The sequence below is a fragment of the Pseudophryne corroboree genome, chromosome 3 (assembly GCF_028390025.1).
Source record: "Pseudophryne corroboree isolate aPseCor3 chromosome 3, aPseCor3.hap2, whole genome shotgun sequence".
Lineage (NCBI taxonomy): Eukaryota > Metazoa > Chordata > Amphibia > Anura > Myobatrachidae > Pseudophryne > Pseudophryne corroboree.
Genome location: NC_086446.1, coordinates 447661830 through 447688958, shown reverse-complemented (window position 1 = coordinate 447688958; position 27129 = coordinate 447661830). Strand labels below are relative to the sequence as shown.

The window sequence follows — 27129 nt, the reverse complement described above, 5'->3', positions numbered from 1 at the left end:
TTTTGTGCCTCCAGTGGCACCTTGGGATCTCAACGTGGTGTTGGATTTCCTAAAGTCACATTGGTTTGAGCCACTTAAAACCGTGGAATTGAAGTATCTCACGTGGAAAGTGGTCATGTTGTTGGCCTTGGCTTCGGCCAGGCGTGTATCAGAATTGGCGGCTTTGTCATGTAAAAGCCCTTATCTGATTTTCCATATGGATAGGGCAGAATTGAGGACTCGTCCCCAATTTCTCCCTAAGGTGGTATCAGCCTTTCATCTGAACCAACCTATCGTGATGCCTGCGGCTACTAAAGACTTGGAGGCTTCCAAGTTGTTGGACGTAGTCAGGGCCCTGAAAATTTATGTTTCCAGGACAGCGGGAGTCAGAAAGACTGACTCGCTATTTATCCTGTTTGCGCCCAACAAGTTGGGTGCACCTGCTTCAAAGCAGACTATTGCTCGCTGGATCTGTAGTACGATTCAGCTTGCACATTCTGCGGCTGGACTGCCGCATCCTAAATCAGTGAAAGCCCATTCCACGAGGAAGGTGGGCTCTTCTTGGGCGGCTGCCCGAGGGGTCTCGGCTCTACAACTTTGCCGAGCAGTTACTTGGTCGGGGTCAAACACATTTGCTAAATTCTACAAGTTTGACACCCTGGCTGAGGAGGACCTAGAGTTTGCCCATTCGGTGCTGCAGAGTCATCCGCACTCTCCCGCCCGTTTGGGAGCTTTGGTATAATCCCCATGGTCCTTACGGAGTCCCAGCATCCACTTAGGACGTCAGAGAAAATAAGAATTTACTCACCGGTAATTCTACTTCTCGTAGTCCGTAGTGGATGCTGGGCGCCCATCCCAAGTGCGGATTGTCTGCAATACTTGTATATAGTTATTGCCTAACTAAAGGGTTATTGTTGAGCCATCTGTTGAGAGGCTCAGTTGTTATCATACTGTTAACTGGGTATTGTATCACGAGTTATACGGTGTGATTGGTGTGGCTGGTATGAGTCTTACCCGGGATTCAAAATCCTTCCTTATTGTGTCAGCTCTTCCGGGCACAGTGTCCTAACTGAAGTCTGGAGGAGGGTCATAGTGGGAGGAGCCAGTGCACACCAGTTAGTCTAAAGCTTTTTTTTAGTTGTGCCCAGTCTCCTGCGGAGCCGCTATTCCCTATGGTCCTTACGGAGTCCCAGCATCCACTACGGACTACGAGAAATAGAATTACCGGTGAGTAAATTCTTATTTTCACTCCAAAATCCCGTTATTGAATAAGGTTTCAACCCGTGTCACAGCTGCTCAGACCCCTTTCACATTACACCTTAGTCCGGGGGGAACACTACACCTTAGTCCGGGGTTATTCCCAGGTCGTCCCCATTCACACTGCACCCACGTCGCATCCATGTCTTCCCTGCATGTCAATCCCTTGAGGCGGGCCTCGAGATAAACAGCCAATTAGCAGCTTTAAAATGTAACCTATGTTGCACCTCTCACACTGCGGCTTACCCCTTTCACACTGACAATTATTTCCCGGGTTATTGCACATGAACGCGCATCAACCCGGGAATTTGCTCAGTGTGAAAGGGTCCTGTAAGAATATCCCTTGTTGAGAGTCCCGGCATTTCATCCTAGGTCTCGACCTGGGTTGAATCCGGGATCGACCCGGGATACACGCAGTGTGAACGGGTATGCCAGGTCAAGGCGACCCGGCACCCGTTTTCTGCATAGGAGGAGGCGGTGCTTGGAGATAATTATCTCCAAGCACAGCCTCCGGTAGCGTTAGCGATGACGTCACCAACCGGCAATATGCCTGGTCGAGCCGCAAGTCTGAAGGGGTCTTAAGCCGGGTCGCACCTGGGAAGCACCCGTGTACCCATTCCAGGGTACGACCCGACTCTTGTTATTATAACAACAAATGTGTGTCACAGTGTGTCTGGATGATCAGATTTCCTCCAGCTACTGAAAGTTAGGTTTAAAGCTGAACAGGCCCAAATCAATTCTGCAGGAAGGCTTCCCATCCATTAGACATTTTTGCTTGTTATTTTTAATGTGCCCTATGATTGGCAGTGCCTGTACATCCAAATAGAGAGAACTTTGCAGTCATAGATGCTTAAACATTCCTTATCCTGCTTTAACGAAAATAGGAATCACGCTGCTCTTTCCCATGGAGGAAGGAGGGAAACTATACAAATCCCTTTCTGTGATCTGCACATGTTGTGTGGAGGAGGTTACGTGATGTGATGTTAAAGGTGGCGGCTGCTCAGGGAAAATGAAGAGACCACTTACAGTCGCCTCTCCTATTTTATGACCCGTTGAGCTTCGGCAGTGGGCATAAGGCATACAAGAGTTGGGGCTAATGGGGCATAACGTAGGAATGTTTTGGGATCTGCAGGTGAATGTTTTGAGAGCTTACTGTTATTCATATTGTTAGCTTTTGAACTATCAGTTAATATATTGCTTTAGGCAATTCACCTGTGCAGTGCTGCATGATCGACTAACACAACTGCCTTAATCGTATCGCTTTATCTGATAACAGCTGTGCCGGTCGGGATTCCGGTGTCGGTATTCCGACCGCCGGGATCTTGACCGCATCCCATAACAGCAGAGCAACCCAAAATAGTATTTGTTATATTAAACACAAGAAGCCCGGCATGTGAACAGTACATTTTAGCAATGATAAAGCCCAGCAGAACTTGCAGGTTTCGGGTAAAAACTTCAAAACAGACAACTGGTACTATAATATCAATAAGCTCCAGATGTGTCTTACATGTAAATAAAACACCTCTATTAACAGACAGTAGAGAAGACGACAGCAAGTGCTTGGTAAAAGTGCTTTGGACGAAAGCAAGTAGCTCAGCCAATCACTTATTGGTCTCCTTATATTTGTACTGCAGAATATTGAAAAGGACAGTATAAACTCATTTATAATATATTACATATGTTCATACTGGGGATCTAGATCTAATTCCACCACATCATCTTACTTAAGCAGGCGTATGTGTTAAAATACTGTACTGTACCTCCCAACACCCACAGATCATTTCCAGTTGGTTTTTGATTTTCCTTTTAATCCGGAAGGCTCTGAAGGCCGCCTCTTGCTCATAACCAATAGGTACTGGGACTAAGTTGAGAGCAAAGCAAAAATGCAATAACTTTTCATCTTGGGAAAAGCACTCTGCACTGCAGGGGGGGAAAGGGACAGATGTAAGCTCTGGATAGGGTTTTACATTTGAGAGGCTCATGTCCAAACACAATCTAAATTCAATCTAAAAATAAAGCAGTCCAGCACTTGTCGGCTACATGCAAAAACTGCAGTTACACTGGGTTGGGTATTCGTGACTTGCGGTCACCATACCGACGCTGGGATCCTGGCATTGAGATTGACTTGGGGTAGGGGAGGGCGAGCGCAACAAGCCCCTTGGGGGTTTGGTGGCAAGCTACACTTGCCACAGGTTCTATTCCCACTCTATGGGTGTTGTGGATATCCACGAGTGTGAATAGTCCCTGCTAGTTGGCATTCTAAGGGTGCGGGATGTAGGGGGAGGTATTGTGACCAGTGGTCTCCTGACCGCCAGTCACATAACAACATCCCTTCACACTGCATGCAAAAAATAAAATAATAATTTGCACCCCCCTTGCGTTGCAGCATGGTTTGTCCAGGTGCAAAGTAACTTGCTTTTCTCTGACGTACTAAGTGGATGCTGGGACTCCGTAAGGACCATGGGGAATAGCGGCTCCGCAGGAGACTGGGCACAACTAAAGAAAGCTTTAGGACTACCTGGTGTGCACTGGCTCCTCCCACTATGACCCTCCTCCAGACCTCAGTTAGAATCTTGTGCCCGGCTGAGCTGGATGCACACTAGGGGCTCTCCTGAGCTCCTAGAAAAGAAAGTATATTTTAGGTTTTTTATTTTCAGTGAGTTCTGCTGGCAACAGACTCACTGCTACGAGGGACTAAGGGGAGAAGAAGCGAACCTACCTGCTTGCAGCTAGTTTGGGCTTCTTAGGCTACTGGACACCATTAGCTCCAGAGGGATCGAACACAGGACCCGACCTCGATCGTCCGGAGCCGCGCCGCCGTCCCCCTTACAGAGCCAGAACCATGAAGAGGGTGCTGAAAATCGTCGACAGAAGACTTCGGTCTTCAACAAGGTAGCGCACAGCACTGCAGCTGTGCGCCATTGCTCCTCATGCACACCTCACACTCCGGTCACTGATGGGTGCAGGGCGCTGGGGGGGGGGCGCCCTGAGCAGCAATATTAACACCTTGGCTGGCAAAATAATCACAATATATAGTCCTAGAGGCTATATATGTGAAAAATACCCCTGCCAGAGATCCATAAAAAAGCGGGAGAAAGTCAGCCGAAAAAGGGGCGGGGCTATCTCCCTCAGCACACTGGCGCCATTTTCTCTTCACAGTGCAGCTGGAAGACAGCTCCCCAGGCTATCCCCTGTAGTTTTCAGGCTCAAAGGGTTAAAAAGAGAGGGGGGGGCACTAAATTTGGGCGCAGAATTGTGTATTATAGCAGCTATAAGGGAAAAATCACTGTGGGTAGTGTGAATCCCTGTATTATATAGCGCTTTGGTGTGTGCTGGCATACTCTCTCTCTGTCTCCCCAAAGGACTTTGTGGGGTCCTGTCCTCAGTCAGAGCATTCCCTGTGTGTGTGTGCGGTGTGTCGGTACGGCTGTGTCGACATGTTGATGAGGAAGGTTACGTGGAAGGCGGAGCAGATGTCGATAAATGTGATGTCGCCCCCTGTGGGGCCGACACCAGAGTGGATGGATAGGTGGAAGGTATTAACCGACAGTGTCAACTCCTTACATAAAAGGCTGGATGACGTAACAGCTGTGGGACAGCCGGCTTCTCAGCCCGCGCCTGCCCAGGCGTCTCAAAGGCCATCAGGGGCTCAAAAAACGCCCGCTACCTCAGATGGCAGACACAGATGTCGACACGGAGTCTGACTCCAGTGTCGACGAGATTGAGACATATACACAATCCACTAGGAACATCCGTTGCATGATCTCGGCAATGAAAAATGTGTTACACATTTCTGACAATAACCCAAGTACCACAAAAAAGGGGTTTTTATGTTTGGGAAGAAAAAGCAGCCAGTGTTTTGTTCCCCCATCAGATGAGTGAATGAAGTGTGTGAAGAAGCGTGGGTTCCCCCAATAAGAAACTGGTAATTTCTAAAAAAAAAGTTACTGATGGCGTACCCTTTCCCGCCAGAGGATAGGTCACGTTGGGAGATATCCCCTAGGGTGGATAAGGCGCTCACACGTTTGTCAAAAAAGGTGGCACTGCCGTCTTAGGATACGGCCACTTTGAAGGAGCCTGCTGATAAAAAGCAGGAGGCTATCCTGAAGTCTATATATACACACTCAGGTACTATACTGAGACCTGCACTTGCCTCAGCATGGATAGTGCTGCTGCACTGTTACCCTGTCAGGACAGGGATACTGTTTTGCTACCCATAGAGCATATTAAAGACGTAGTCTTATATATGAGGGATGCACAGAGGGATATTTGCCGGCTGGCATCTAGAATTAATGCAATGTCCATTCTGCCAGGAGGGTATTAGGGACCCGGCAGTGGACAGGTGGTGATGACTTTAAAAGGCACATCTGCCTTATAAGGGTGAGGAATTGTTGGGGATGGTCTCTGGGACCTCGTATCCACAGCAACAGCTGGGAAGAATTTTTTTTACCTCAGGTTTCCTCACAGCCTAAGAAAGCACGGTATTATCAGGTACAGTCCTTTCGGCTTCAGAAAAGCAAGCGGGTCAAAGGCGCTTCCTTTCTGCACAGAGACAAGGGAAGAGGGAAAAAGCTGCACCAGACAGCCAGTTCCCAGGATCAAAAATCTTCCCCCGCTTCCTCTGAGTCCACCGCATGACGCTGGGGCCCCACAGGTGGAGCCAGGTGCGGTGGGGGCGCGTCTCAGGAATTTCAGCGACCAGTGGGCTCGCTCACAGGTGGATCCCTGGGTTCTGCAAGTAGTATCACAGGGATACAAGCTGGAGTTCGAGGCGACTCCCCCTCGCCGTTACCGCAAATCAGCCTTGCCTGCTACCCTCTGAGAAAAGGGAGGTAGTACTGGCGGCAATTCACAAGCTGTACTTCCAGCAGGTGATAATCAGGCTACCCCTCCTTCAACAAGGCCGGGGTTACTATTCCGCAATGTTTGTGGTACCGAAACCAGACTGTTCGGTGAGACCCATTCTAAAAGTGAAATCCTTGTACACTTATATACTAAGGTTCAAGTTCAAAATGGAATCGCTCAGGGCGGTTATTGCAAGCCTGGACGAAGGGGACTACATGGTATCACACTACATCAAGTCCCCATTTACCTTCCTCACCAGGAGTACCTCAAAATTGTGGTACAGGACTATCATTACCAATTCCAGACGTTGCCGTTGGTCTGTCCCCGGCACCGAGGGTATTTACCAAGGTAATGGCCGAAATGATGATACTCCTTCAAAAAAAAAAAAAAAAAAAGGGAGTTATAATTATCCCTACTTGGACGATCTCCTTATAAAGGTGAGGTCCAGGGAGCAGTTGTTGGTCGGAGTAGCACTATCTCGGGAAGTGCTACAACAGCATGGCTGGATTCTGAATATTTCAAAGTCGCAGCTGGTTCCTACGACGCGTCTACTGTTCCTGGGTATGGTTCTGGACACAGAACAGGAAAAGTGTTTCTCCCGGAGGAGAAGGCCAAGGAGTTGTCATCTCTAGTCAGAGGCCTCCTAAAACAAATACAGGTGTCGGTGCATCAATGCACGAGAGTCCTGGGAAAGATGGTAGCTTCTTACGAAGAAATTCCATTCGGCAGGTTCCATGCAAGGATCTTCCAGGGGGATCTGTTGGACAAGTGGTCCGGGTCGCATCTTCAGATGCATCGGCTGATAACCCTGTCTCCAAGGGCCAGGGTGTCGCTGTTGTGGTGGCTGCAGAGTGCTCATCTTCTAGAGGGCCGCAGTTTCGGCATACAGGACTGGGTCCTGGTGACCACGGATGCCAGCCTTCAAGGCTGGGGGGCAGTCACACAGGGAAGAAACTTCCAAGGCTATGGAAAAGTCAGGAGACTTCCCTACACATAAATATTCTGGAACTAAGGGCCATTTACAATGCCCTAAGTCAGGCTAGACCCTGCTTCAACACCGGCCGGTGCTGATCCAGTCAGACAACATCACGGCGGTCGCTCATGTAAACCGACAGGGCGGCACAAGAAGCAGGATGGCGATGGCAGAAGCCACAAGGATTCTCCGATGGGCGGAAAATCATGTGTTGGTACTGTCAGCAGTGTTCATTCCCGGATTGGACAACTGAGAAGCAGACTTTCTCAGAAGACACGACCTCCTCCCGGGAGAGTGGGGACTTCATCCAGAAGTTTTCCAAATGATTGTACACCATTGGGAAAGGCCACAGGTGGACATGATGGCGTCCCGCCTCAACAAAAAGCTACAAAGATATTGCACCAGGTCAAGGGACCCTCAGGCGATAGCTTTGGACGCTCTGGTAACACCGTGGGTGTACCAGTCGGTGTATGTGTTCCCTTCTCTGCCTCTCTTACCCAGGGTAATGAGAATAATAAGAAGGAGAGGAGTAAGAACTATACTCATTGTTCCGGGTTGGCCAAGAAGAGCTTGGTAACCAGAACTCCAAGAAATGATCTCAGAGGACCCATGGCCTCTGCCGCTCAGACAGGACCTGCTGCAGCAGGGGGCCTGTCTGTTCCAAGATGTACCGCGGCTGCGTTTGATGGCATGGCGGTTGAACGCCGGATCCTGAAGGAAAAGGGCATTCCGGAGGAAGTTATCCCTACGCTATTTAAAGCTAGGAAAGAAGTGAACGCAAACCATTATCACCGCATATGGTGGAAATATGTTGCGTGCTGTGAGGCCAGGAAGGCCCCAAAGGAGAAATGTCAGCTAGGTCGATTTCTGTACTTCCTACAGTCAGAGGTGACTATGGGCCTAAAATTGGGTTCCATGAAGGTCCAGATTTCGGCTCTATCGATTTTCTCCCAAAATAGAACTGGCTTCACTGCCTGAAGTTCGGACTTTTGTTAAGGGAGTGCTGCATAGTCAGCCCCCGTTTGTGCCTCCAGTGGCACCGTGGGATCTCAACGTAGTGTTGGATTTCCTGAAGTCGCATTGAGTTGAGCCACTTAAATCCGTGGAGCTACAATACCTCACGTGGAAAGTGGTCATGCTGTGGGCCTTGTCGTCGGCCAGGCGTGTATCAGAATTGGCGGTTTTGTCATGCAAAAGCCCTTATCTGTATTTTATATGGATAAGGCGTCATTGAGGACTCGTTCCCAATTCCTTCCTAAGGTGGTATCAGTTTTTCATGTGAACCAACCTATTGTGGTGCCTGCGGCTACTTGGGACTTGGAGGATTCCAAGTTTTCTGGACGTAGTCAGGGCCCTGAAAAATATATGTTTCCAGGACGGCTGGAGTCAGAAAGACTGACTCGCTATTTATCCTGTATGCACCCAACAAGCTGGGTGCTCCTGCTTCTAAGCAGACTACTGCTCGCTGGATCTGTAGCACGATTCAACTTGCACATTCTGCGGCTGGACTGCCGCACCCTAAATCTGTAAAAGCCCATTCCACGAGGAAAGTGGGCTCTTCTTGGGCGGCTGCCCGAGGGGTCTCGGCTTTACAAATTTGCCGAGCTGTTACTTGGTCGGGGTCAAACACTCTTGCAAGAGTCTACAAGTTGATACCCTGGCTGAGGAGGACCTAGAGTTTGCTCATTCGGTGCTGCAGAGTCATCCGCACTCTCCCGCCCGTTTGGGAGCTTTGGTATAATCCCCATGGTCCTTACGGAGTCCCCAGCATCCACTTAGGACGTTAGAGAAAATAAGATTTTACTCACCGATAAATCTATTTCTCGTAGTCCGTAGTGGATGCTGGGCGCCCATCCCAAGTGCGGATTGTCTGCAATACTTGTATATAGTTATTGCCTAACTAAAGGGTTATTGTTGAGCCATCTGTTGAGAGGCTCAGTTGTTATCATACTGTTAACTGGGTATTGTATCACGAGTTATACGGTGTGATTGGTGGGGCTGGTATGAGTCTTACCCGGGATTCAAAATCCTTCCTATTTGTGTCAGCTCTTCCGGGCACAGTATCCTAACTGAGGTCTGGAGGAGGGTCATAGTGGGAGGAGCCAGTGCACACCAGGTAGTCCTAAAGCTTTCTTTAGTTGTGCCCAGTCTCCTGCGGAGCCGCTATTCCCCATGGTCCTTACGGAGTCCCAGCATCCACTACGGACTACGAGAAATAGATTTACCGGTGAGTAAAATCTTATTTTTTTTTTCTTTGCTTCCAACTAAGAATCAGCCCCAGAATGCTGGGCTGCTTATTTATGGGCAGTTGCAGAAATCCATCTGTGGATTTGTGTGATTCTATGTTATGACAACTGCTTTTTGCCAGCGCATGCATGACAGCCTCTCCCGCTGGAAACAGTTCAGCCTGATTCTGACACATTTTCTCTCTCGCTCCCGCTTGGAGCCTCTCTCACTGTGTGTGATTGGCAGTTGCAATCCTAGCATCAGCTTACAGAGGAGTATGACTTGCTCTCTCCGATTTTTTTAGCAGGTGTCGGCGTACCAGCGCTGTGTCATTTTTCAGTTAGTGCCAAATATACAAGCTCAGGATTTGGTCAGGGAAGGTTACTCAGGAAGGTTATTCAATCACCTTAATGTTTATTCCTTTAACCTATTTGGTTCTGCAGTGGTGCCGTTACTTGAGGTAGGATTTGCATCTTGCTCCATGAAGAGGCAGAGTACATTTTGCCAGCTACCAGAAGGCACTTGTGTCTGTAAAGGACACTGATGTGACAAATGCTAGTGCACAACAGATTATTACTGCTGCCATAATATATGCATGCACTCTGATGATGAGTCTGTTTTCCTAATGGGCTTCAAGCCACCGCTTCATAAACAGCATTATTACTGAGAACACATTGTGGAATATTTAAAATAGAAATAAATACATAAATAATATTGTGACAGCTAAATATGTACAGACCATTTTGCCAGAAAATTGGCAATCCTGTAACACTTTTTTAAATATGTCGCTCTACTTCCATAGATGTATGTGCACATTTTTTATAATGTGAAGAATTCTCAGTTGTCACGCGTTGTTCTAGCCATGTTGTACATTGCACCTAGCTTATGTCATATGCCCCTATTGGCCTGATTCAGGGGTGGACAATGTTTATCCATCCACTCCCCACAAACGCCATGTTAACACCCACAAATGGTCACTTCCTGTCAATCAAATTACGATCGCATTTCACTAAATTGCAATTGCAATTTAGCCTTCACTCATGCCCAGTAGGTATGCAGTACATGCGCAGTCTGCCGATAATCTCCCGATTTGCAGTTTTGCAACTGATGCTGAATCAGGCACAATAAAAGCAGATCCATAGAGTTTCATTGGGCTTTTTTGGGTGGTAACGAGGGGGGATGGCTAGCCTGATGCAGGCATGCCGCTGTCAGAACTGTGTTTAAAGACACCTGCACTGACACCGGTGGCCATGTTCAATGGGACAGTCTGCCTCTCCACAGTACCTGTGCAGTGTCTAATGAAGCGACCAGTGGTGCATATTGGTATGCACAGCGGCGGTTTAGCACCGCAGCCGGTGGGTGTCTAAGTTGGAAACCATTTGACTACGGCATTAGCATAAAGACGATGGGGCAAAAGACTCAGTAGCGACTGCAGTTGTGTACACCTCTGAATTAGGCCCTATGGTGGTAATTTAATTGTTTTGGGTGCCCATTAATTAAAAAGCACCAGGTTTAGCCATGTAAAGCGGCTTAACCCATCCAAAGTTCTTGTTAGGTCGCCCAAACCTGGACATTTCATACATTTCTGCTTGCCACCTCAGAAGGCTGCGAGAAGATATGTATGCGCCCAAACGGAGCAACAATTAAATAGCTCTATTGGGCACCCATTACACAGAGCCATGTTAAAAAAAACAATTGAATTTCCCTCTTTGTCTACTAGCCTACCTTTACCACTTTCTTTTCATAGAGTGCAAAGTTAGTGTGAAGTTGCTTGGTACTCCGTTTTTGAACAGCTTGGTATTTTTACACATCTCTTCAATGTACCACTTAAATGCATGAAGAGGTTTAAGCTAGTGAATAGATGTTTTGTCTGTTACTCTTTCATAGTTTTATAGCTGTTTTTCATGGAATTTTGCGATTATATAACGTTTCCAAGATTGAAGGCAGTTTGATGTGCATGTTACCCAATAAATATGCGTGGCTTATTGTATGAAGTGACAGGTGAACTATACAAGTCATGGATGTATTTTAGGCTAGTGTCAGATCTCACCATTTTTTTCAAATAATTGCCCCTATAGTAACGCATAGTAATACCCCTTTCTCTGACGTCCTAGTGGATGCTGGGAACTCCGTAAGGACCATGGGGAATAGCGGCTCCGCAGTAGACTGGGCACAAAAGTAAAGCTTTAGGACTACCTGGTGTGCACTGGCTCCTCCCCCTATGACCCTCCTCCAAGCCTCAGTTAGATTTTTGTGCCCGGCCGAGAAGGGTGCACACTAGGGGCTCTCCTGAGCTTCTTAGTGAAAGTTTAGTTTTAGGTTTTTTATTTTCAGTGAGACCTGCTGGCAACAGGCTCACTGCATCGAGGGACTAAGGGGAGAAGAAGCGAACTCACCTGCGTGCAGAGTGGATTGGGCTTCTTAGGCTACTGGACACCATTAGCTCCAGAGGGACCGAACACAGGCCCAGCCTCGGAGCTCGGTCCCAGAGCCGCGCCGCCGGCCCCCTTACAGAGCCAGAAGCAAGAAGAGGTCCGGAAAAATCGGCGGCAGAAGACATCCTGTCTTCACCAAGGTAGCGCACAGCACTGCAGCTGTGCGCCATTGCTCCTCAGCACACTTCACACTTCGGTCACTGAGGGTGCAGGGCGCTAGGGGGGGGGCGCCCTGAGCAGCAATAAAAACACCTTGGCTGGCGAAAATACATCACACATAGCCCCCAGGGCTATATGGATGAATTTTAACTCCTGCCAGATTCCACAGAAAAACGGGAGAAAAGGCCGCCGAGAAGGGGGCGGAGCCTATCTCCTCAGCACACTGGCGCCATTTTCTCTCACAGCTCCGTTGGAGGGAAGCTCCCTGGCTCTCCCCTGCAGTTACTACACTACAGAAAGGGGTTAAAAAAGAGAGGGGGGCACTAATTAGGCGCAGTATAACAATACAGCAGCTATAAGGGGAAAAACACTTATATAAGGTTATCCCTGTATATATATATATATATAGCGCTCTGGTGTGTGCTGGCATACTCTCCCTCTGTCTCCCCAAAGGGCTAGTGGGGTCCTGTCCTCTATCAGAGCATTCCCTGTGTGTGTGCTGTGTGTCGGTACGTTGTGTCGACATGTATGAGGAGGAAAATGAGGTGGAGGCGGAGCAATTGCCTGTAACAGAGATGTCACCCCCTAGGGAGTGGACACCTGAGTGGATGAGCTTATGGAAGGAATTATGTGACAGTGTCAGCTCTTTACAAAAGATTGATGACATGAGACAGCCGGCGACTCAGCCTGTGCCTGTCCAGGTGTCTCAAAAGCCATCTGGGGCTCTAAAACGCCCGTTACCGTAGATGGCAGATACAGACGCCGACACGGATACTGACTCCAGTGTCGACGATTAAGAGACGAATGTGACTTCCAGTAGGGCCACACGTTACATGATTGAGGCTATGGAAAATGTTTTTACACATTTCTGATAATACCAGTACCACTAAAAAGGGTATTAGGTTGGGTGAGAAAAAACTGCCTGTAGTTTTTCCTGCATCTGAGGAATTAAATGAAGTGTGTGATGATGCGTGGGTTTCCCCCGATAAAAACTGTTAATTCCTAAAAAGTTATTAGCATCATACCCCTTCCCGCCAGAGGATAGGGCACGTTGGGAAACACCCCTTATGGTGAATAAAGCGCTCACACGCTTGTCTAAACAGGTGGCACTACCGTCCCCGGATACGGCTGCCCTTAAGGAACCTGCTGACAGAAAGCAGTAAAATATCCTAAAATGTATATACACTCACACGGGTGTGATACTGCGACCAGCAATCGCCTCAGCCTGGATGTGCAGTGCTGGGGTGGCTTGGTCGGATTCCCTGACTGACAATATTGATACCCTAGATAGGGACAGTATATTACTAACTATAGAGCATTTAAAAGATGTTTTTCTATATATGCGTGATGCACAGAGGGATATTTGCCGACTGGCATCAAGAGTAAGTGCGCTGTCCATTTCTGCCAGAAGAGGGTTATGGACAAGACAGTGGTCAGGTGATGCTGATTCCAAAAGGCATATGGAAGTATCGCCTTATAAAAGGGAGGAGTTATTTGGGGTAGGTCTAACAGACCTAGTGGCCACTGGAAAATCCACATTTTTACCCCAGGTAGCTTCTCAACCTAAGAAGACGCCGTATTATCAGGCGCAGTCCTTTCGGCCCCATAAGGACAAGCGGGCAAAAGGCGCCTCATTTCTGCCCCGGGGCAGAGGGAGAGGAAAAAGGCTGCAGCAAACAGCCAATTCCCAGGAACAAAAGCCCTCTCCCGCCTCCGCAAAGTCCTCAGCATGACGCTGGGGCTTTACAAGCGGTCTCAGGCACAGTGGGGGCCCGTCTCAAGAAATTCGAGACGTCTCCCCCTCGCCGTTTCATAAAGTCTGCTTTACCGACGTCTCCCTCAGACAGGGAGACAGTATTGCAAGCCATTCACAGGCTGTATTCCCAGCAGGTGATAATCAAGGTACCCCTCCTGCAACAGGGAAAGGGGTACTATTCCACACTATTGTGGTACCGAAGCCGGACGGCTCGGTAAGACCATTTTTAAATCTAAAATCCTTGAACACTTACATACAAAGGTTCAAATTCAAGATGGAGTCACTCAGAGCAGTGATTGCAAACCTGGAAGAAGGGGACTATATGGTCTCTCTGGACATCAAAGATGCTTACCTACATGTCCCAATTTACCCTTCTCCAAGGGTACCTCAGGTTTGTGGTACAGAACTGTCACTATCAGTTTCAGACGCTGCCGATTGGATTGTCCACGGCACCCCGGGTCTTTACCAAGGTAATGACCGAAATGATGATACTCCTTCGAAAGAAGGGAGTTTTAGTTATCCCTTACTTGGACGATCTCCTGATAAGGGCAAGATCCAGGGAACAGTTGGAAGTCGGGGTAGCACTATCTCAGATAGTGCTGCGGCAGCACGGTTGGATTCTCAATATTCCAAAATCGCAGCTGATCCCGACGACACGCCTTCTATTCCTAGGGATGATCCTGGACACAGTCCGGAAAAAGGTGTTTTCTCCCGGAGGAGAAAGCCAGGGGGTTATCCGAACTAGTCAGAAACCTCTTAAAACCAGGCCAAGTGTCAGTGGTGCACAAGGGTCCTGGGAAAAATGGTGGCTTCCTACGAAGAAATTCCATTCGGCAGATTCCACGCAAAAACTTTCCAGTGGGACCTGCTGGACAAATGGTCCGGATCGCATCTTCAGATGCATTAGCGGATAACCCTGTCACCAAAGACAAGGGTGTCTCTCCTGTGGTGGTTGCAGAGTGCTCCTCTTCTAGAGGGCCGCAGATTCGGCATTCAGGACTGGGTCCTGGTGACCACGGATGCCAGCCTGAGAGGCTGGGGAGCAGTCACACAGGGAAAAAATTTCCAGGGCTTGTGGTCAAGCCTGGAGACATCACTTCACATAAATATTTTGGAGCTAAGGGCCATTTACAATGCCCTAAGCCAAGCAATACCTCTGCTTCAAGGTCAGCCGGTGCTGATCCTGTCGGACAATATCACGGCAGTCGCCCACGTAAACAGACAGGGCGGCACAAGAAGCAGGAGGGCAATGGCAGAAGCTGCAAGGATTTTTCGCTGGGCGGAAAATCATGTGATAGCACTGTCAGCAGTGTTCATTCCGGGAGTGGACAACTGGGAAGCAGACTTCCTCAGCAGGCACGACCTCCACCCGGGAGAGTGGGGACTTCACCCAGAAGTCTTCCACATGATTGTAAACCATTGGGAAAAACCAAAGGTGGACATGATGGCGTCCCGCCTAAACAAAAAATTGGACAGGTATTGCGCCAGGTCAAGGGACCCTCAGGCAATAGCTGTGGACGCTCTGGTAACACCGTGGGTGTACCAGTCAGTGTATGTGTTCCCTCCTCTTCCTCTCATACCAAAAGTACTGAGAATTATAAGACGGAGGGGAGTAAGAACTATACTCGTGGCTCCGGTTTGGCCAAGAAGGACTTGGTACCCGGAACTTCAAGAGATGCTCACGGAGGACCCGTGGCCTCTACCTCTAAGAAGGGACCTGCTCCAGCAAGGACCCTGTCTATTCCAAGACTTACTGCGGCTGCGTTTGACGGCAGGGCGGGTGAACGCCGGATCCTGAAGGAAAAAGGCATTCCGGATGAAGTCCTCCCTACCCTGGTCAAGCCAGGAAGGATGTAACCGCAAAGCATTATCACCGCATTTGGCGAAAATATGTTGCGTGGTGCGAGGCCAGTAAGGCCCCGATGGAGGAATTTCAATTAGGTCGATTCCTGCATTTCCTGTAAACAGGAGTGTCTATGGGCCTAAAATTCGGGTCCATTAAGGTTCAAATTTCGGCCCTGTCGATTTTCTTCCAGAAAGAACTGGCTTTAGTTCCTGAAGTTCAGACGTTTGTCAAGGGGGTACTGCATATACAGCCTCCTTTTGTGCCTCCAGTGGCACCTTGGGATCTCAATGTAGTTTTGGGGTTCCTAAAATCACATTGGTTGAACCACTCACCACTGTGGACTTAAAATATCTCACATGGAAAGTGGTAATGCTGTTGGCCCTGGCTTCAGCCAGGCGTGTCTCAGAATTGGCGGCTTTATCCTATAAAAGCCCTTACCTAATTTTTCATACGGACAGGGCAGAATTGAGGACTCGTCCTCAATTTCTCCCTAAGGTGGTTTCAGCGTTTCACTTGAACCAGCCTATTGTGGTACCTGCGGCTACTAGGGACTTGGAGGACTCCAAGTTGCTGGACGTAGTCAGGGCCCTGAAAATATATGTTTCCAGGACGGCTGGAGTCAGAAAATCTGACTCGCTGTTTATCCTGTATGCACCCAACAAGCTGGGTGCTCCTGCTTCTAAGCAGACTATTGCTCGTTGGATTTGTAGTACAATTCAGCTTGCACATTCTGTGGCAGGCCTGCCACAGCCAAAATCTGTAAAAGCCCATTCCACAAGGAAGGTGGGCTCATCTTGGGCGGCTGCCCGAGGGGTCTCGGCTTTACGACTTTGCCGAGCAGCTACTTGGTCAGGGGCAAACACGTTTGCTAAATTCTACAAATTTGATACCCTGGCTGAGGAGGACCTGGAGTTCTCTCATTCGGTGCTGCAGAGTCATCCGCACTCTCCCGCCCGTTTGGGAGCTTTGGTATAATCCCCATGGTCCTTACGGAGTTCCCAGCATCCACTAGGACGTCAGAGAAAATAAGAATTTACTTACCGATAATTCTATTTCTCGTAGTCCGTAGTGGATGCTGGGCGCCCATCCCAAGTGCGGATTGTCTGCAATACTTGTACATAGTTATTGTTACAAAAATCGGGTTATTATTGTTGTGAGCCATCTTTTTAGAGGCTCCTCTGTTATCATGCTGTTAACTGGGTTCAGATCACAGGTTGTACGGTGTGATTGGTGTAGCTGGTATGAGTCTTACCCGGGATTCAAAATCCTTCCTTATTGTGTACGCTCGTCCGGGCACAGTATCCTAACTGAGGCTTGGAGGAGGGTCATAGGGGGAGGAGCCAGTGCACACCAGGTAGTCCTAAAGCTTTACTTTTGTGCCCAGTCTCCTGCGGAGCCGCTATTCCCCATGGTCCTTACGGAGTTCCCAGCATCCACTACGGACTACGAGAAATAGAATTATCGGTAAGTAAATTCTTATTTTTCCACTTAAGTCATGGGTCTGACCCAGGATTTGGAACACGGTTCCAAGCCAGGTCAGACCAAAGATATGCCCCCTTTTCCACAACTGCGCCGTTTGTGGTTCAGTGTCTTCTGGCCGCCGCTCGGAAATGATGTCATCACCAATGGCTGGGAAAACCGCCAGATTGGGACCCTCGGGGTATGGCCTTGGTTCCATTAGGCCACGCCCGCAATTTGATGCTGCCCACCGTCACGCTGGGGGCAAGCTCGGCACTCTGGAAGCTGCTGGGCTGCCCCCAGCCTACGGCACAAACATTCCCAGCCAGCACTGCTGTCTTCATAGTAGGACAGTCAGCAGTGCTGTCCCCCCCCCCCCCCCCCCCCCAAAAAAAAAACCTCCTGACCGTGCGAGGGACACTGCGGTAAGGGAGGTATGGGCTCTAACATGCTGTAAACGTGTCCCTGGGTTGGATGACCCGGGTAACCCGTTTACAATACACCCTTACCCGGGTCATTCCTGGGTCCAACCCAGGTAGCTACCCAGGTAGGATTTTTTTCTGAGGGAGCCATTTCCACTACCAAAAAACCCGGGTCGATGCGCGCCCTCGTGCGAAAAGCTAGTGGAAAAGGGGTATAACAAAGAGTGAACATCTGCAGTATCTTTCAATGGTAACTGTGAAACTACCTGAACACTAGCCATAGCCTAATGCTATACTGGATCTACACATTTGTATCTTAGTAAGGCAGGGCTGTGAAACCCAGACAGCAAGATTTCTAGTGGCACATCTTTTTAAAGTCGTTTTTAAATGTATGTGAATTAATGTTTCCCTTGCCAATAATCTGCTGACGTTTGATTAAAAGGCTCCTAAATTCCACATAATTTTGTCTGTCCCTGTAAGAAATGACCGCCAGTGTCCTGCATACAGGAAAGCAGGAAGGTGTTTTGTCAGCTAAACTGATACTTATGTGATTGGGGATGTATTCATGTGACTGGTGGTCAGGAGACTGACGGTCACATAACCACCCCCAACATCCCGCCCCCTCACAATCCCGATGGCCGGCATGCCAACCAACAGGGACTATTCCCACTTGTGGGTGTCCACGACACCCATAGAGTGGGAATAGAACCCGTGGCGGCCACCGAGCCAGCAGTGTGGCGAGCGTAGCGAGCCCACTAGGGGTTTGTTGCGCACACCCTCCTCCATACCTGCTGGAACTCTGCTGCTTGGATCCCTGCATTGGTATGCTGACCACCGGTCTCCTGACCGCCAGTCAAAAGCATACCACACCCGTTTAATCTATACCAGTTGCAGCCATTTTAATACACTAGAGAATGGTGATCTCCCTTCGTGATATAATTTCACTGTTTCCATGTGAACTTGTAGGCACCCTCATTATTGTTCCTGTTTCTGAACAAATGAAAAGACTTCAATTTAAGCCAACAAAATGGCTGCAACTGGTATACTTTAAACGTTGATCCTCTTGATCACATCCCCCTAACAGCACTTACCTGCCTGCTGGGTACAGGAAGCAGAAGGTAAAAAGATCTTCCCCATTGCATTGTTACCAAGTCTGCAGCTGTCAGGGGTGGCCTTTTCTAAATCTGGATTGTATGGCATGACGTGGACAGTATCTATTGGGATTCGATTAGGCACGAGCTGTTTAACACAGGTTAAAAACTCTTTTGCTATTCAATTAGAAAGCAATTAATGAGGGTCTCATTGTAAGTCAACATAGATATAAGTTTGCGGCTCCCGACTAAGGGACAATCCTTATATTAATGAAAGAAAATGTTATGACACATTGCAGTATCTATAATGGGTGCACCTGGGTCCAGGGGCCCACATCCTGCACCCATATAATTATACTTACTCCTCCGGAGTCCACGGCGGCTGACAATGCAGACAGAAATCAATAGGAAAATGACGCTGCATCCATTTTCTCTGTGATTTTGCATGTACAGTAGACTCTGGCACAATGCTACAGCACTGTCAGAGAGGAGATGGCCTGAATTGCCCCTGCACACGGGTCATCTCCTCTCTTAAACTGCCTCTGCCTGGTACACCCCTTGCAATGCATGAATAATAATGTATTTATAGGTTTTTAAATAGGAAAATATGGCCAATAAAGAAATTTTTTTAGGTGATTTTCTGTAAAAAGCAGTACATTGGGTAATTAGCTAAACCTGTATAAAACACATCTGTTTCTGTTTGGGAACCTGATTGTGGAATGTAAAAAATCTGTTTATTGGTGCCATTTTTGATAAAATTCCCTTTTCCTCCAACCATGCCATGGCAACAGAGTATTTCCTTCTACCTTTGTACCTTGCCAACCTTGAATTTATTTTTTGTAGTTTAAAATTTCCGTGATATAGATTAATTAAGCCAATAGCTTCATTTGGATTTGGATCTTTGTATATAAGGGTTATTTGACAGTTTTGTAGGTGTGCAAAGCCCTCGTTAAGTAGGCGGAGCTTGTTTTTACCATCCATCACATAGGAAGGCAGGTTTACAGTGCCTTGCTAAAGTATTCACCCCCCTTGACTTTTTACCTATTTTGTTACATTGCAACCTGTAATTTATCTGAATTTTATCTGATGGCTCTGCACAAAATAGTCTAAGGTGGTGAAGTGAAATGAGAAAAATTTATAGAAAAAATAATTTTTATAAATAAAAATTAGAGAATTGGCATGTGCATATGTACTCACCCCCTTTGGTATGAAGCCCCTCAAAAGTCCTGGTGCAACCAATTACCTTCAGAAGTCGCATAATTGGTAAAATGAAGTCCACCTGTGTGCAATCTAAGGGTGTGTACACGGGTGTGGTTCGTTTTATCGACAGTATCTAGGTCGACAATGTTTAGGTCGACCACTATAGGTCGACAGTCACTAGGTCGACATGGATGGAAGGTCGACAGTGTTTCTAGGTCGACAGGTCTAAAGGTCGACATGAGGATTTATTTATTTTTTGTGTTGTTTTCTTCGTAGAGTGACCGGGATCCCAAATTAGTGCACCGCGTCCCCTCGCATGGCTCGCTTCGCTCGCCATGCTTCGGGCATGGTGCCTTCGCTTCGCTCGGCACACTTTACCGTTCCAATCGTAGTCCACGTGGATCGTTAAGTATGAAAAAATCCAAAAAAATAAAAAATGTGAAAAACTCATGTCGACCTAGCACATGTCGACCTAGAAACCCTGTCGATCTACCATCCATGTCGACCTAGTGACTGTCGACCTATAGTGGTCGACCTAAACATTGTCGACCTAGACACTGTCGATCTTCAGACCGGATCCCGTGTGCACACGGTGAGATATTTTCTTTCGATTTTTACTACATAGTCAAAATCTCAAGAAAACTTAGTGCAGATCGCAAGGTGAAAGTCACCTTGCGATCCCGAATCGATCCCGATGCGCGGTCCCGCCAGGTCGGCATTGCATGCAAAGATAGACTGTGCAGGCAAGTCAATCCTTGCTAGATCGGTGTACTATCTAGTTCATCTCACATGTCCATTACATCTCACATAAGCCAAAATCGTAAGCACACATAGTCCATATCTCAAGAAAAGTTAGTCAAAATCGGTGGTGCTGGGCTCCGGGGAGTTCAAGGGAAATAACATAGTCAAAATAGGCCATAGCAAGGATCTCACCGTTTGTGTACACAGCTCACCGGCAGATGTGGGGAGAGATGTGTGCTGAGCGAACCGCTCAGCACACATCTCTGCCCCCGCTCAGCACAGCGCAATGTGTGCTGAGCGTGCGGTGGGAAGACGTGGGGGCCGCTCATTTCACCCAGCGGGTGAAGTGAGCAACCTGCTAGATTGGCCTGCATGCAGGCCAATCTAGCACCAGCGATAGCGATGCGCGGGGCTGGGCTGGGCATCGCTATCGCTGTGAGAGGTACACACGGAGTGATCGCTGCTTAAAATCTAAGCAATCTAGTCAGATTTTAAGCAGCGATCACTCCGTGAGTACCCCCCTTAAGTGTCACATGATCTGTCAGTATAAACACACCTTTTCTGAAAGGCCGCAGAGGCTGCAACACCACTAAGCAAGAGACATCACACCATGAAGACCAAGGAGCTCTCCAAACAAGTCAGGGACAAAGTTGTTGAGAAGTACAAGTCAGGGTTGGGTTATAAAAAAATATCCAAATCTTTGATGATCCCCTGGAGCACCATCAAATCCATCATCTTCTAATGGAAAGAACATGGTACCACAACAAACCTGCCACGAGAGGGCCGGCCACCAAAACTCACAGACCGAGCAAGAAGGGCATTAATCAGAGAGGCAGCACAGAGACCAAAGGTAACGCTGAAGGAGCTGCAGAGTTCCACAGCAGAGACTGGTGTATCTGCGCATGTGACCACAATAAGCTATATACTCCATAGAGCTGGGCTTTATGGAAAAGTGGCCAGAAAAAAGCCATTGCTTAGTGTTAAAAATAAGAAGGCACGTTTTGAGTTTGCCAAAAGGCATGTGGACGACTCCCCAAATATATGGAGGAAGGTGCTCTGGTCAGATGAGACTAAAATTGAACTTTTCGTCCACCAAGGAAAACGCTATGTCTGGCGCAAACCCAACACATCCCATCACTCCAAGAACACCATCCTCTCAGTGAAACATGGTGGTGTCAGCATCATGCTGTGGGGATGTTTTTCAGCAGCAGGGACTGGGAAACTGTTTCGAGTCGAGGGAAAGATGGATGGTGCTAAATACAGGGATATTCTTGAGCAAAACCTGTTTCAGTCTGCCTGTGATTTGAGACTGGGACGGAGGTTCACCTTCCAGCAGGTCAATGACCCGAAGCATACCGCTAAAGCACACTCGAGTGGTTTAAGGGGAAACATTTAAATGTGTTGGAATGGATTAGTCAAAGCCCAGATCTCAATCCAATTGAGAATCTGTGGTCAGACTTGAAGATTGCTGTTCACAAGCGGAAACCATCCAACATGAAGGAGCTGGAGCAGTTTTACCTTGAGGAATGGGCAAAAATCCCAGTGGCAAGCTCATAGAGACTTATCCATAGTGACTTGCAGCTGTAATTGCCGCAAATGGTGGCTCTACAAAGTACTGACTTTAGGGGGGTGAATAGTTATGCACGCTGAAGTTTTCTGTTATTTTGTCCTATTTGTTGTTTGCTTCACAATAAAAAACATTAAAAAAATCTTTAAAGTTGTAGGCATGTTCTGTGAATGAAATGATGCAAACCTTCAAACATTTTAATTACAGGTTGTGAGGCAACAAAACATGAAAAATGCAAAGGGGGTGAACACTTTAGCAAAGCACTGTATATTATTGGTACATATGTTCAGTCAGAATCACCATAGAAACTGGTGTCTTTATCTCATCACTTCTAATTGGGCAGACTGCACATGCAAACTGATGTTACAACAGATTTAAGAGTAGGCTTTTGAATATCCATACACTGCAAAACCCTCTGCTTATGTTAGTATAATTACATTTGATAAAAAGTGTTAAAAAAAAAAAAAGTGTAGACATTCTCTCTGATTAGCACCTTATTGTTGAGTTGATGATATGTCAATGTGTCTTAATTTCCAGACAACCGGAGAAAGAATGAAAAATATGTGGCTTATTTAGAGGTAGGAGTCATTCTAGCTAGTACAATGTGCACACTTTTGTGCTTTAGCAAAATCATGTTGTGCTGTACAGAGGAGTTAGTTGCCAAACATGCACCCTTGGTTGGTACTAAATTACAGTATAAGTAAAACTGCCCTGTATTTGTGCGCTACACACCAAATAGGAATGCTAATATACCCCTGTTACCTGAGTGTGAAGTGTATAACTGCCCCATGTGTAACTGACAGAGGCGGATCCAGGAAAAAATGACGGGGGGCACCACTTGCACGCCTTCGGCGTGCGGTCCCTTGAAGGTGCGCATGGCCACACAACAAGGGCATGACTTAGCAACAAGGGTCATGGCCTCAAAGGGAATGTCATATTCGTAAGACGGGAAGAGGGTGACACTTTGGAAAGGCAGAGAGTGACAGAAAGAGGGTGATGGGTTTATAGTGACGCAGGGGAGAGGAAGAGGGTGAGGCAGTGGGTGAAGGAGACATAGTGGGAGACGGAGAGGCAGTGGGTAACAGAGAGAGGGTGACAGTGAGAGGCAGTGTGGGTAACACCGGGGAAAGGGTGACGAGGAAAAAGTGGGTGATGCCAGGGGGGGTGGCAGTGGGTAACAAGGAGAGGCGGACAAGGAGAGGCAGTGGGTACCTAAGGTCTCTGTAGGAGGGAGTAGTGAGACATTTGTAGTGAGGTTTACAGAGACGTGAAGGGAAAGTATCGCTGGGGCAACAGACAGAAGAAAACATGGAAGCTCAACACAATAACTGAGAGGAGAGAGAACAAGAAAGAGAGAGAGAGTGGGGAGGGGGAGGCAAGGGCTCCTGAACCCAGCAAACAGCCTAATATATCCTATCTAAAGGTGGGTACACACTGGCCGACATATCGGCCGTTCTCTTGAACGGCCGATATATCGCGGGTCTGTCGGCCAGTGTGTACGGCCGATACGTCTGTGAACTCCGCCGTTCACAGACGTATCGCGTCGGCCCCGCAGCACAGCCGACGGCCAATATATCTACCAATATATTGGCGCTTCGCTGTGTGTGTACGGGCGGTCGGCCCCATGCTGCGGCGGACGGCGGTGATTGACAGCTGAACTGGGCGGGCGTGTGTACACCCCCGCCCAGTTCATGACGTCAGTCCCCGACGGATCGGGCAGTGTGTTTGCACAGCACACTGCCCGATCCGTCCATAGATATATCTGCCGATCAATTGATCGGCAGATATATCTTCCAGTATGTACCCACCTTTAGAATTAATAAAGTACAAGTGCATCCCAGCGCTGCAACTGAGTGCCCAGGTAAATATATATTTCTCTGACGTCCTAGTGGATGCTGGGAACTCCGAAAGGACCATGGGGAATAGCGGCTCCGCAGGAGACTGGGCACAACTAAAGAAAGCTTTTAGGTCACCTGGTGTGCACTGGCTCCTCCCACTATGACCCTCCTCCAAGCCTCAGTTAGATTTTGTGCCCGGCCGAGGTTGGATGCACACTAGGGGCTCTCCTGAGCTTCTAGAAAGAAAGTATATAATTAGGTTTTTTATTTTACAGTGAGACCTGCTGGCAACAGGCTCACTGCAGCGAGGGACTAAGGGGAGAAGAAGCGAACCTACCTGCTTGCAGCTAGCTTGGGCTTCTTAGGCTACTGGACACCATTAGCTCCAGAGGGATCGACCGCATGGAACTGGCCTTGGTGTTCGGTCCCGGAGCCGCGCCGCCGTCCCCCTTACAGAGCCAGAAGCAAGAAGAGGTCCGGAAAATCGGCGGCAGAAGACATCAGTCTTCACCAAGGTAGCGCACAGCACTGCAGCTGTGCGCCATTGCTCCTCATGCACACTTCACACTCCGGTCACTGAGGGTGCAGGGCGCTGGGGGGGGGGCGCCCTGAGCAGCAATAAAAACACCTTGGCTGGCATATATATCACAATATATAGCCCCAGAGGCTATATATGTGATAAATACCCCTGCCAGAATCCATAAAAATGCGGGAGAAAAGTCTGCGAAAAAGGGGCGGAGCTATCTCAGCACACTGGCGCCATTTTCTCTTCACAGTGCAACTGGAAGACAGCTTCCCAGGCTCTCCCCTGTAGTTTTCAGGCTCAAAGGGTTAAAAAGAGAGGGGGGGCACTAAATTTAGGCGCAATATTGTATATACAAGCAGCTATTGGGAAAAATTCACTCAATATAGTGTTAATCCCTAAATTATATAGCGCTCTGGTGTGTGCTGGCATACTCTCTCTCTGTCTCCCCAAAGGGCTGTGTGGGGTCCTGTCCTCAGTCAGAGCATTCCCTGTGTGTGTGCGGTGTGTCGGTACGGCTGTGTCGACACGTTTGATGAGGAGGCTTATGTGATGACAGAGCAGATGCCGATAAATGGGATGTCGCCCCCTGTGGGGCCGACACCAGAGTGGATGGATAGGTGGAAGGTATAAACCGACAGTGTCAACTCCTTACATAAAAGGCTGGATGACGTAACAGCTATGGGACAGCCGGCTTCTCAGCCCGCGCCTGCCCAGGCGTCTCAAAGGCCATCAGGGGCTCAAAAACGCCCGCTCCCTCAGATGGCAGACACAGATGTCGACACGGAGTCTGACTCCAGTGTCGACGAGGTTGAGACATATACACAATCCACTAGGAACATCCGTTACATGATCCCGGCAATAAAAACTGTGTTACACATTTCTGACATTAACCCAAGTACCACTAAAAAAGGGTTTTATGTTTGGGGAGAAAAAGCAGGCAGTGTTTTGTTCCCCCATCAAATGAGTGAATGAAGTGTGAAAAAGCGTGGGTTCCCCCGATAAGAAACTGGTAATTTCTAAAAAGTTACTGATGGCGTACCCTTTCCCGCCAGAGGATAAGTTACGCTGGGAGATATCCCCTAGGGTGGATAAGGCGCTCACACGTTTGTAAAAAAAGGTGGCACTGCCGTCTTAGGATACGGCCACTTTGAAGGTACCTGCTGATAAAAAGCAGGAGGCTATCCTGAAGTCTGTATTTACACACTCGGGTACTAGACTGAGACCTGCAGATAGTGCTGCTGCAGCGTGGTCTGTAACCCCGTCAAACAGGGATACTATTTTGCGAACATAAGACGTCGTCTTATATATGAGGGATGCACAGAGGGATATTTTGCCGACTGGCATCCAGAATTAATGCAATGTCCATTCGGTCAGGAGGTTATTAGAGACCCGACACTGGACAGGTGATGCTGACTTTAAAAGGCACATAGAGCCTTATAATGGTGAGGAATTGTTTGGGGATGGTCTCTGGGACCTCGTATCCACAGCAACAGCTGGGAAGGAAATTTTTTTTACCTCAGGTTTCCTCACAGCCTCAGAAAGCACTGTATTATCAGGTACAGTCCTTTCGGCTTCAGAAATGCAAGCGTGTAAAACGAGGGAAGAGGGAAAAAGCTGCACCAGTCAGCCAGTTCCCAGAATCAAAATTCTTCCCCCGCTTCCTCTGAGTCCACCGCATGACGGGGGGGCTCCACAGGCATAGCCAGGTACGGTGGGGGGCCGCCTCAAAAATTTCAGCGATCAGTGGGCTCGCTCACAGGTGGATCCCTAGATCCTTCAAGTAGTATTTCAGGGGTACAAGCTGGAATTCGAGGCGTCTCCCCCCCGCCGTTTCCTCAAATCTGCCTTGCAGACAACTCCCTCAGGCAGGGAGACTGTGCTAGACGCAATTCACAAGCTGTATTCCCAGCAGGTGATAGTCAAGGTGCCCCTACTTTAACAAGGACGGGGTTACTATTCCACATACCGAAACCGGACGGTTCGGTGAGACCCATTTTATATTTGAAATCCTTGAACACATACATAAAAAAAAAAATTCAAGTTCAAGATGGAATCGCTCAGGGCGATTATTGCAGGAGGGGGATTACATGGTATCCCTGGACATCAAGGAGGCTTACCTACATGTCCCCATTTACCATCCTCACCAGGAGTACCTCAGATTTGTGGTACAGGGTTGCCATTACCAATTCCAAACACTGCCGTTTGGACTGTCCACGGCACCGAGGGTCTTTACCAAGGTAATGGCAGAAATGATTATACTCCTTCGAGAAAGGAAGTTTTAATTATCCCGTACTTGGACGATCTCCTTATAAAGGCGAGGTCCAAGGAGCAGTTGCTGGTCGGAGTAGCACTATCTCGGGAAGTGCTACAACAGCACGGATGGATTCTATACATTCCAAAGTCACAGCTGGTTCCTACCACACGCCTACTGTTCCTGGGGATGGTTCTGGACACAGAACAGAAAAAAGTGTTTCTCCCGCAGGAGAAAGCCAAGGAGCTGTCATCTCTAGTCAGAGACCTCCTGAAACCAAAACAGGTATCGGTGCATCACTGCACACGAGTCCTGGGAAAAATGGTAGCTTCTTACGAAGCAAAATTCCATTCGGCAGGTTCCATGCAAGAACCTTTCAGTGGGACCTCTTGGACAAGTGGTCGGGATCGCATCCTCAGATGCATCGGCTGATAACCCTGTCTCCAAGGACCAGGGTATCTCTACTGTGGTGGCTGCAGAGTGCTCATCTTCAAGAGGGCCGCAGATTCGGCATACAGGACTGGGTCCTGGTAACCACGGATGCCAGCCTTCGAGGCTG

The 27129-nt window shown here is 48.3% G+C and overlaps 1 protein-coding gene across 5 annotated transcripts in view; it reads left to right on the top strand.

Annotated features, from left to right (window-relative positions):
* ELMO2 (engulfment and cell motility 2) overlaps positions 1-27129 on the top strand; it is a 158861-nt gene that overhangs the window by 12482 nt on the left and 119250 nt on the right. For 2 of the 5 annotated variants that reach the window (XM_063960511.1, XM_063960513.1), the window contains exon 2: positions 22493-22533. The exons of the other annotated variants lie outside the window; for them this stretch is intronic. The gene's annotated coding sequence lies outside the window, so the exon portion shown is untranslated. The remainder of the gene's footprint in view (positions 1-22492; positions 22534-27129) is intronic. 5 annotated transcript variants of the gene reach the window in all.